At 51.7% G+C, this 9638-nt stretch overlaps 1 protein-coding gene across 2 annotated transcripts in view; it reads left to right on the forward strand.

The window, feature by feature from the left end:
• Positions 1-5735: 5735 nt before the first annotated feature.
• Cdhr2 (cadherin related family member 2) overlaps positions 5736-9638 on the forward strand; it is a 40968-nt gene continuing 37065 nt past the window's right edge. For both annotated transcript variants that reach the window (XM_010622111.1, XM_033761649.1), the window contains exon 1: positions 5736-5870. The gene's annotated coding sequence lies outside the window, so the exon portion shown is untranslated. The remainder of the gene's footprint in view (positions 5871-9638) is intronic.

The following is a 9638-nucleotide window of genomic DNA, read 5'->3' on the forward strand; positions in this document are numbered from 1 at the left end:
CGCGTCCGTGGACCTCACCACCCGGGCGCTCGCGCGGGGGTGGCCCAAACCGGCAGCGCAGCTTCTCCCCTCCTACCCCGCTCCCGCGCGAATGGAACTGCCTGGACTGCACCATGAGCGTCCAGGGGTAGGCGGTGGAAATGGGTGGGCGTCATCCGGCCACGCCCATTCGGCGTTAGACTGCTAAGGGCGCGAAAGGCCGCGTCCGTGGACCTCACCACCCGGGCGCTCGCGCGGGGGTGGCCCAAACCGGCAGCGCAGCTTCTCCCCTCCTACCCCGCTCCCGCGCGAATGGAACTGCCTGGACTGCACCATGAGCGTCCAGGGGTAGGCGGTGGAAATGGGTGGGCGTCATCCGGCCACGCCCATTCGGCGTTAGACTGCTAAGGGCGCGAAAGGCCGGGCGCCCAGGGCCTAGTATGCCAGCCACCCACCTACTTCTTCGCTGCCTGGTGACCTTGGATGAGGACTGATTCCATTTCCATCCTGTGAAATAGGGGAAATAGTACGGTTTCGTTGCCTTTCACAGAGTATTCGCTTCCTGAAGAGTTTGTGCCCTTTCTGCAGTCTTGGAACGTGGAAAGATATACAAAGAACAGGCACAATAAATCAGGATTCCCCGTTTCCACCGCGAGACTCCAGTGACAACAGGAGTAGACATCGGGAGGGATAGCTCCTCCCTGCCCACATTTCCTGCATGTGCATCGCCAGGGCAGGCCTAGACCTGAGCTGGCACACACCTGCTCAGGCTAGGCACTCCTAGCCCCAGAGGCAATCAGGCCAGTGAGCACTACAACTCCCAGTGTGCTGTGCTTGGTTGTGTGTGTTGTGCCTGCTGGTAGTTGTAGATCCCGCAGACTGCGTTTGCCAGACGCTGCCCCAGGGCCCTCCCTTTCTCACCCAATACTGGGCTCCTCTTCAGAGAGCTAATTAGGTAGTGGTGATTTAGTTAAAGCTCCCAATTGTTGGTAGAACAAAGTGCTTTAAAGGGAATGTGTGCCATCTAGGTCCCTTCACTGTAAATCTGACACCAGTGAAGGCTGTTCTGGAACTGGTAAGTAAAGCAGCTATAGGTACTCTACCCTCCAGATTGCAGCATCTAGCAATAACTGGGAAGTTGGGAAGGGATTGAAGGGATGCATTCACACCAAAAATCACCATCAGCCCCAAGTTCTCAAAGTTGCCTCTGAGGCCTACACTGGGTGGAGGTGAGCGGATATTTCCATGTTGTGGAAAAAGTAGCTACTGAGAGGAGAGGGAGAGAGAGACCCAGCTTCACAGCTAGACTGGGCAAGCTAGTAATTAATTTCAACTTGATCAATTTCTGAGCTCATAATGGGTGCACATAGCAAAGATGAGTGATGAAAAATATTTCTGTTAAAAACTTTTTTTTGGTTTTTTTTGGTACTGGGGATTGAACTCGGGTCCTTGTGCTTGCAAGGCAGGCCACTGAACCACTGAGCTAAATCCCCGGCCCAAAAACACTTTTTAAAAAGACACATATGGCTATGGATGAACCCTGAAGTGTATCTAAATTGTTCCCATATGCACATAGCTCTGTTGCTTGCCCTGTGCTGAGTACTTTCATGTGTGATCTGATTAATCATAACAAATCTGAGTTGGTGTCTGCTGGTATACCATTTTGCAGACAAGGACAACAAGGCTGAAGTTGTCATCCCAAGCCTCTAGCTAATAATTTATGTGGCTGGCATTAGGACTCCGGTCATCCTGGGTTCTTAGCCTTGCTTTCTACCTGCTGCTCCCTGAAACTGACCCTGGACCTGGACTTGTTACTCAGACCTGGTCATCACAGACCAGAGCCTAATCAGCTTCCCAAGATACCTTGCGAATGGTGGACAGGTGCCCCTTGAGATGGGCAGGGCAGGATCTGGCTGCATTCGGCTTAGCTAGAGGCTGTCTAAAGGTCTAGCGGTTATCACTCATAACCTTGTGGAAGCCAGAGCAGTGTCTCAGAGTTGTAGCCCCAGCCGTAATAGCAAAGACAAAAGGCAGGGACTTGGGTCTTGGTCTGCCCTGTCTAGGGCTGGGCAGATAGAACAGGCTGCCTCACTTTGTTTAAGGCAGAAATGGAGCCTGGAGCCTGGAGCCTTAGGTGGGGTGCCTGCCTCTCCTCCTGCCTGTCAAGGCACTAGCCATAGTCTGCCTACTTCTTCCAGAGAGGAATCTGACACCAGGAGCAAGAATGGTTGTGCATCTATGTATTACTGTCCTGTTTCTGCCGCCTCCTGACATCTGGCTTTGGGTAATGACATAATTTGTCAGGCCCCTCATCTGTAGAAGGGGATTAAATCAGCCCTGGAGTTGGTGGAAGAATTAAATAATATTTCTAATAATTATGTAAGTAAATATTTGTTTTCTGCTTGTGTTTGTTTTGAGACAAGGTCTCACTGTGTAGCCTAGTCTACTCTTGAACTGGGGGCAGTTCTCTTTCCTCAGCATCCTAAATGCTCAGATTACAGGCCCCCGCTACACATGTCCACCAGCACACCACAACCAAAAGTAACACCCACTGAGACATTAACTCTGTGAGAGGCGCCATGCTTGGCACATGAAATACTTGACTCCCTCTCATCTTCACCACCCCTTCTGAAGCAGGTATCACACATTGCCCACAATTAACAGGTGAGGAAATGGCTCAGAGAGGTTATGGAATTTGTCCTGCCAACTTTGAACTCCGCAATCTGATCCTGGACTTGAACTGCCATGCTTTCAGTCATGTCAAGTGCTATCTGGCTTTTGTGGCATCCTTTCCTTGAGGAGTGCCTCTCAGGAAACACATCTTCGTTATGAAAATTTGACATTGCTTTGACACCCCCAGAGCTTGGCTGTAGACACGTTTATTTTTATTTATTTATTTAGAGACAGAGTCTGGCTGTGTAATTGAGGCTGGCCTTGAACTCACTATGTAGCTCCAACTGGCCTCAAACTCACTGTGATCCTCCTGCCTCAGTTTCCAGAGTGCTGGGATTAGTGTTATGTGCCACCACGCCTGGTGACATGTTCTTAAATGGATAGATGCTGGATGGATGGCTCCTATTTCCTTTTTTGTTTTGTCTGCTGGGAAGCTCAGAGCCTAATTTAGGGCCCATTTCTTTTACCCAGACCTTCAACTATTTGTAGACTCTCCTCAAGCTGATGTTCCTCTTGTTTTTCTCATGTTTTCCTCTCAACCGGATGTCTTTGCCTCATGAAATTTGTAAAATTGAGGTGGGGAATGAACTATCCTGTTAAAAAGCCTGGCTACAGTAACTACCTCACTTAAGCACTGAGTGAGAGTAAGGTGTGGCACCCACTCCTGAGGAGCAGGCCTCCCTTGGTTTGGACACAGAGGGCAAGCACCTTAGGAAAGTTGTGGACTCCATGCTGGGGAATCCAAGTGAATGTGTGGGTGAGTCCATGATGCACCCCAAACCTCAAGCCAGCAGTGCTGTTATTTTATGTTTTTATTTTTGGACGTGGGAGAATAGGTTTTTTAAGACAGGGTCAGACTAGTGCAGGCTGGTTTTGAATTCACTGTGTAACAGGCTGGCCTCAAACTCTCAGCGATCCTCCTGCCTCAGCCTCCCAAAACAGTCAAGAGCCACTGTGCCTGACTTTGATGATCTGATTTTATCTTCATAAGAATGCCACACATTAGGTAATACAGTGTTAATTTTCTTTCAGTTACAAATAGAGATGTCTGATATCATGCTACAGGGAGGAACAGAGACTCCAGGAGGCTTAAAATTGGAGAGACAGCTGAAACGCATTCAAACTCTGGCCTCTCTCACTTTAACTGTCTGTGCCCCTTCCTTTCATCTGAGTGGGGTGGAGGCTTCCTGCCCTGGGGGGACAGCAATCTGAGCAGAAACCAATTTAAAAAAGGTTTGGCAGAGAGACAATGTATTGGTTTAGTAACTGAAGAATCTGGAGCTGGGGTTGGGGAGTGCACACTTGTAATCCCAGCACTCTGAGAGGCTTAGGCAGGAGGATCCAAAGTTTGAGCCCAGCCTGGGCATCTTAGCAACTTAGTGGGCCCCTGTGTCAGAAAGGGAAAAAAAAAAATCTGGTAGTGGATAACATCAGGCATGGTTTCCTCCAGAGGCTCAGACAAAGTCTCAAGAAATCCATGTGTCCATTTCTTAGCTCTGTTTTACTTAATCTTAGATTATCAGTCAGATTGTTGGAAGGCCCAGAGTCACTTTCTTAGAAATCCCACCAGCCAGGAAGTTTTTGTTCGAAATCATTCTAACAAAAGGCCTTTGAGACCCATTGGTTCTTTTTTTCTTTTTCTTTTTTCTTTTTTTGGCACCAGGGACTGAACTCAAGACCTTGGGCTTGCAAGGCAGGCATGGTGTCACTGAGCTAAATACCAGGTCCAGAAACATTGGTTCTTACTGGCCCAGCTTTGTCACATGCCTAAACCAGATCCAATTGCTGTGGCCAGGAAGAAATAGTGATCTGATTGGCCAGGCTTCACAACAGCCCCAGTTTGGAGTGCGGAGAGTGGAGAGGCTCCCAAAGGGGAACCCGCGTGTTGGTACCCGAGGAAGGGCCGCTGGCATCTGAAACATCCTGGCCCAATGCCAGGAGACAGAGACAGTTTCTATTGGGTGGGCAGGGAACACAGGGAGTGAGGTGAGAAGGAAGACTCCAGCAGGGGAAGCCAAGGGAAGGGCCCAGGCGAGTGAGAAGGACCTGTTGGCTGCTCCCCCATCCTCCCCATATGATAGAGTCCGGGCCCTGTGTTAGAATGACACTCAGCTCTGTGCTCTCGGGGGTGTGGCACGGTCACTTCCCCTCTCCGAGCCTTGTTGTGTAAGGGACATGCTGATGACACTCTGCCTCTCCGGTGACCTCAAACGTCAGAGAGCACACAAGGTACAGCGCACAGTAGGTTGGCACTCAGTGAGGGAGGCACAGGGCAGCCCTCACCGGGACTTTCCTGGGTCATGAAATGCAACTTCCAGGATTTGCCTCTCTGATCTCTGCGGGAAGATCTGGGGCTCACTGAGCACCTGCTTGTCCACAAGACAGTCTCCCTTTGGACACCAAGGGGCTCAACACCCCACTGTCTAGAAGAAGGCAGGATACGAGGCTGGTGATCTTGTACTTGGGCCCCCTGCTTCCTGTGTGGCTTGAGGATGGCTGGACCTCAAGGATGGATGAGAAGGTCCCCCCTGGGAGGACACTGGCATCGGCACACTGTTGAAGCCAGCCTGGGGGGATAAAGCCCTGGAGAGTGGCTGCCCTTTGAGGCCCTCCGTGGAGGGGACAAATACCAGCAGGTGAGGGAGGGCTTCACTCAAGCCAGGGCGCCCTCACTCCTCTGCCTGAACCTTTTGGGGTGTCCTGAAGTCTCTGTGTTTGATTGTCACACCCTTTTACTGGTCCTTCCCTGACCTATCCTCAGTCACCCAGACGGTTGCCCTATCACTGAAGACTCCTGAGGCAGGGAGGGCACAGAGGCCTGGGACTCCCCTCCGCGCCACCTTTCCCATCTATGGTCTGCCACTCAGCTGTACCTTATTCCCAGGACCTCTAGGTATCCAGGCCCCTTCTCCTGTGGCCTGGCCTCAGGTCCCAGGAGCCCCGTGAGCCCTGCCCCTTGGTCTCCCTCCTGCCCCACCCTCAGCTGTGGCTCCTCCTGAAGATTCAGCCCCTTGGCGGGAGGTGTGGTTCTGGTAGAGTTAATGATTGTTCAGAAGAGGCGGAGACGGTGCCAAAGTCTGCCTTTGTAGGGCTGCTGCCGGCCTCATACAGTGCCTGACTGTGCCTGCAGTGCCCATTGCCATCAGCCCCTGTGGGGCACACTGGTCCGGACTGCCTAGCTTAGCTGCGGCACCAGCTCCCGGAGCTCCTGGCCAGGGGTAAGGCAAGGTCCTTAGGGCCATGGTAAACTTGGGAATCTGTAATGACCCCCCTCGCTGGGGGGAAATGCCCAGTGCATAGAGCCAGCTGTGGCGGGGGCTAGATGGACTTGGGGTTGAGTCCCATCCAGCTGCGAGATCTCTTCCGGAAAGCGGGGATAATAACCTCTTCCCAGGGTTCTGGGGGCCTTGTCCCCTCCCTTCCAAGTCCTTGGGTAATTTGGACCCACTGAGGAGTTGTTACAGGTTGGAGAGTTGGTGGGGTGCCCAGGGAAGTGAATTAGCGGATCTGAGTCTCACCCTTGAGGGTGAGGCCAGGTGGCTGAGCCCAAGGGGCCTCAGAGCTTGAGGAGTAAAGGCCAGGTGCTGGGCTTGGGTCTGAGCTTTTGCCTTGACTCGGCCTGGGCTGCTTCTTGTGGTCCTCATTTCTTCAAAGTGTGGTGAGAAGCTGCAGAGTCCCTGCAGCAGGCTGAGCTGGGTGCTGTCACCCTCCCAGGCTCAGTGACGTATTCCAGTGCCATCTCTGCCAGGACACAGAAGTGTCAAGCAGGGACCAACTACTGACTGGGCCCTGAGCCTGAGGGGAAGACTCAACCAAGAGCTTTGTCCCTAAGTCAGGGACTTCTTCTGAGGTTGACATGAGGCACAGGGCTCAGTGCTCAGTGAGCACTGAGGTTCTCTGGCTTCTTCCTTGCCTCATTTTCTCAGCAGGGGAAACGGGCCCAGAAATGGGCTGGCCCAGGGGTGCATAGTGAGGAGGTGAAATGCTGCCCCTGAACTCGGAGGGATTTCATTCACATCTGTTCCCAGGACAAAGCAGCCCAGGGGACCGAGTCTTCCCCAGGGTCCCCTGGATCTGTCACAGGTCTGGGTCTGACCTTCTGCCCCTTGCCCTTGGGCGTCTCTCTCTGAGCATCTCTGAGCCTTGGCATTCTCAGAATATTACCTGAATGTCATTCCTATCTGGGGACAGGAAACAAGAGAAAGCAGAAGTACAGTGTACAGTGACCTGCAGGGGCGGGGCTGAGTGGGTGAGAAGGGAGTGCCTCTGGCTCGGGCGTCCCCGATGCCTGGGCAAGCTGGGATCCTCACTTCCAGTAGCTCCACATTCGGAGACATCTCAGAGCCCTGGCCAGAGGAGTGACCAAAATCTCCTTGCTGCTGAACTGGTGGCGCCAACACTTATTGGTCCAGGTAGGACCAGAGGACATCTGGAGCTCACTATGTTGCCCAGCCTGGGCTTGAACTCATGGTGCTCCTCCTACCTCAGCCGCCCAAGCACTGGAATTACAGACATTTGCCATCACACCCAGCTTGAACATAGGTTCTTTTTACTAAGTTATATTCCCCAGCATTTTTTATTTTTATTTCTATTTTTGAGTCAGAGTTTCACTGAGTGACTAGTTGTTCAGGCTGGGCTCAAATTTGTGATGCTTCTGCCTCTGCCTCCCAGAGTGCTAGGTTTACAGGTGTGCACCACCACTCCCAGTTCATTCCTCAAGTACTTTTCAATTCATTAAATTTTTTGAGAAAGGATCTCACTTTGTAGTTCAGGCTGCCCTTGAACTCACTATGTAGCTCAGGTTGGCCTGAATTCACAGTGATCTTCCTGCCTCAGCCTCTAGAGAGTAACAGTATGTGCCACTACACCTGGTTCTCATATACTTTTAAATCTATTATTATAAATATATTACATATTTTTTAAATTTTACTTGACACATAGTAATTCTACATATTTATGGGGCACACTGAGCCACTCCGATACATGTATAGAATGTGTACTGATCAGACTGGAGCGATCTGGCATATCTATTGCTTCAGACATTTATCATTTCTTTATGTTGGACACATTCAAAGTCCCTCTAACCAGCTATTTTGAAATATACAATTAACTGTTGTCAATGATAGCTACCTTATTGTTTTGTTTTGTTTTGGTACCAGGGATCGAACTCTGGACTCTCAGCTTGTGAGGCAGGCAGCAGAACGACTGAGCTAAATCCCTGGCCCGATAGCTATCTTATTGTACTATAGAACATTAGAAGTTATGCCTTCAGCCCCAAATTCTTCAAGAGCAAGGAAAGAACAGGAGTGGGAGGGGAGCTTGGGGCAAGGAAGCTGAATGTAACAGAATGTAAACAGCTCTCCACTCTGAGAGAGCTGCACAGTACAGATGTGAGTGACAGCACTGGGGCCAGCCTGCACTTTGCTTCAGACCCTGCGTGGCCTGCAGCTGCCCTACCAGGAGGAAGGGGAACCCAGGGAAAGGACCCAGTGGGCATCAGAAGCCCCTCCCCACCTCCAGTCCCAGAGGCAGCTCCATTCACTTCCTTTTCATGTACACCTTGCTATGGCTTCTTGTCAGGGTACTAAGGATGCAGGGCCCAGAGAAGGGGCCACCAACTGCCTGAATGGCTTCACTCCTGACCTGGGCCTTACAGAACAGAGAGAGTGTGCAGGTGTGCAGAAGGCCAGAGAGACAGTACATGCAAATACAAGAAGGAAGGAAAATGCTGGACCAGGATGAGAACAGGAGCACTTAATGACCCTGGATCACAGGAGCAGAACAGAACAGCTTGTGTGCAAAGTGAGATTAAGCCCTGCGAGGACATGGCCTGCCAGGCTGGGGCAGAAAGAATGTCCTGCAGCCAGTAGGAGCCACGACGAGAGGGGTTTGAGCTTGGATGTGGCTGTGCCCAGTGTGGTGGCAGGCTCATTGGTGGGCAGCTCACCCTGTGCCTTTCCCACTCACACAGTACATTTTCCTAAGGGGCCAAATCTAGGGGATGACACTGTAAACTTAAAGCTTTGGCCCTGTGATGATCCAATCAGTGTGTTTATGTGAAGTCAAATGTGTGCATTTGTGATAGTCAGTAAGTATATTGGTGACAAAAGGAAACCCGACTATGTGAACCCAGGGCTGACCCTTTGGCAGTGCAGGAGGGAGGAGAGGCAAGGGTATGGCGAAGATTGCTGAGCTAAGAGTCAGCAGGTGCATCACAGGAAGGACCCAAGCTGAGCTGTCATCTCTCAACTTCACCCCCCTGGTGGCTCTATGTGGTTGGGGGAAAATCTGACAGATCAGAAAGAAAAAACCTAGAAAAGAGAGCACAGATTGGTTTGGATTCTGGTCCTGTAACTGGCAGGCGCCAACCCCTCCCCACCTAGTTTGCTGAGGACCAAATAATAACAGGTGCATAGTGCTGGTCACAACGCGTGGCTCTTCCTTGCCGGTGCCCTTTCCCCTCGACGACTGGGTGGAGGATGCTGAGGGCAGAATCTCTGCTCCTGAAGGATGGGCTGAGACGAACTTTGTAATGATGACAAATACACCCGGGACACCTGCTGGCTGCACACCTCCTGAGGACAGTGGTTGTTGACTCACTTCAGAAGGAGGGGAGAGGAGGGATTAAGCAGTTATGCCTGGTCTAAACACCTCCGCTAGACTGAAAGGGCCTGGAGTTTCCTCACACGGTGGGCACCAGAAGTCTACCACCACCACTATCGCTTCGTACCATGGGCGTCTCCACTCACCTGCCCCCCACTGTCATTTCCGTCTCACAACCATCACCTCTACCACGGCCGTCTGCACCCACCTTAGCCTTTTCAGACATTACCAGGGCCCTGTCCCTACCTCATCACCAGCACGAGTATCACTTCCACGCCCACTGCCATCCCTTCTGCACCTGAACTGCTGCTGTCAACACCTCCACCCAAAGCTCGGGGCTCCGTCCTACCCACACCGCTGGAGGCATCGCATCATTCACAGGC

This window comes from Fukomys damarensis, unplaced genomic scaffold, assembly GCF_012274545.1.
Source record: "Fukomys damarensis isolate Sample0158 unplaced genomic scaffold, DMR_v1.0_HiC HiC_scaffold_9, whole genome shotgun sequence".
NCBI lineage: Eukaryota > Metazoa > Chordata > Mammalia > Rodentia > Bathyergidae > Fukomys > Fukomys damarensis.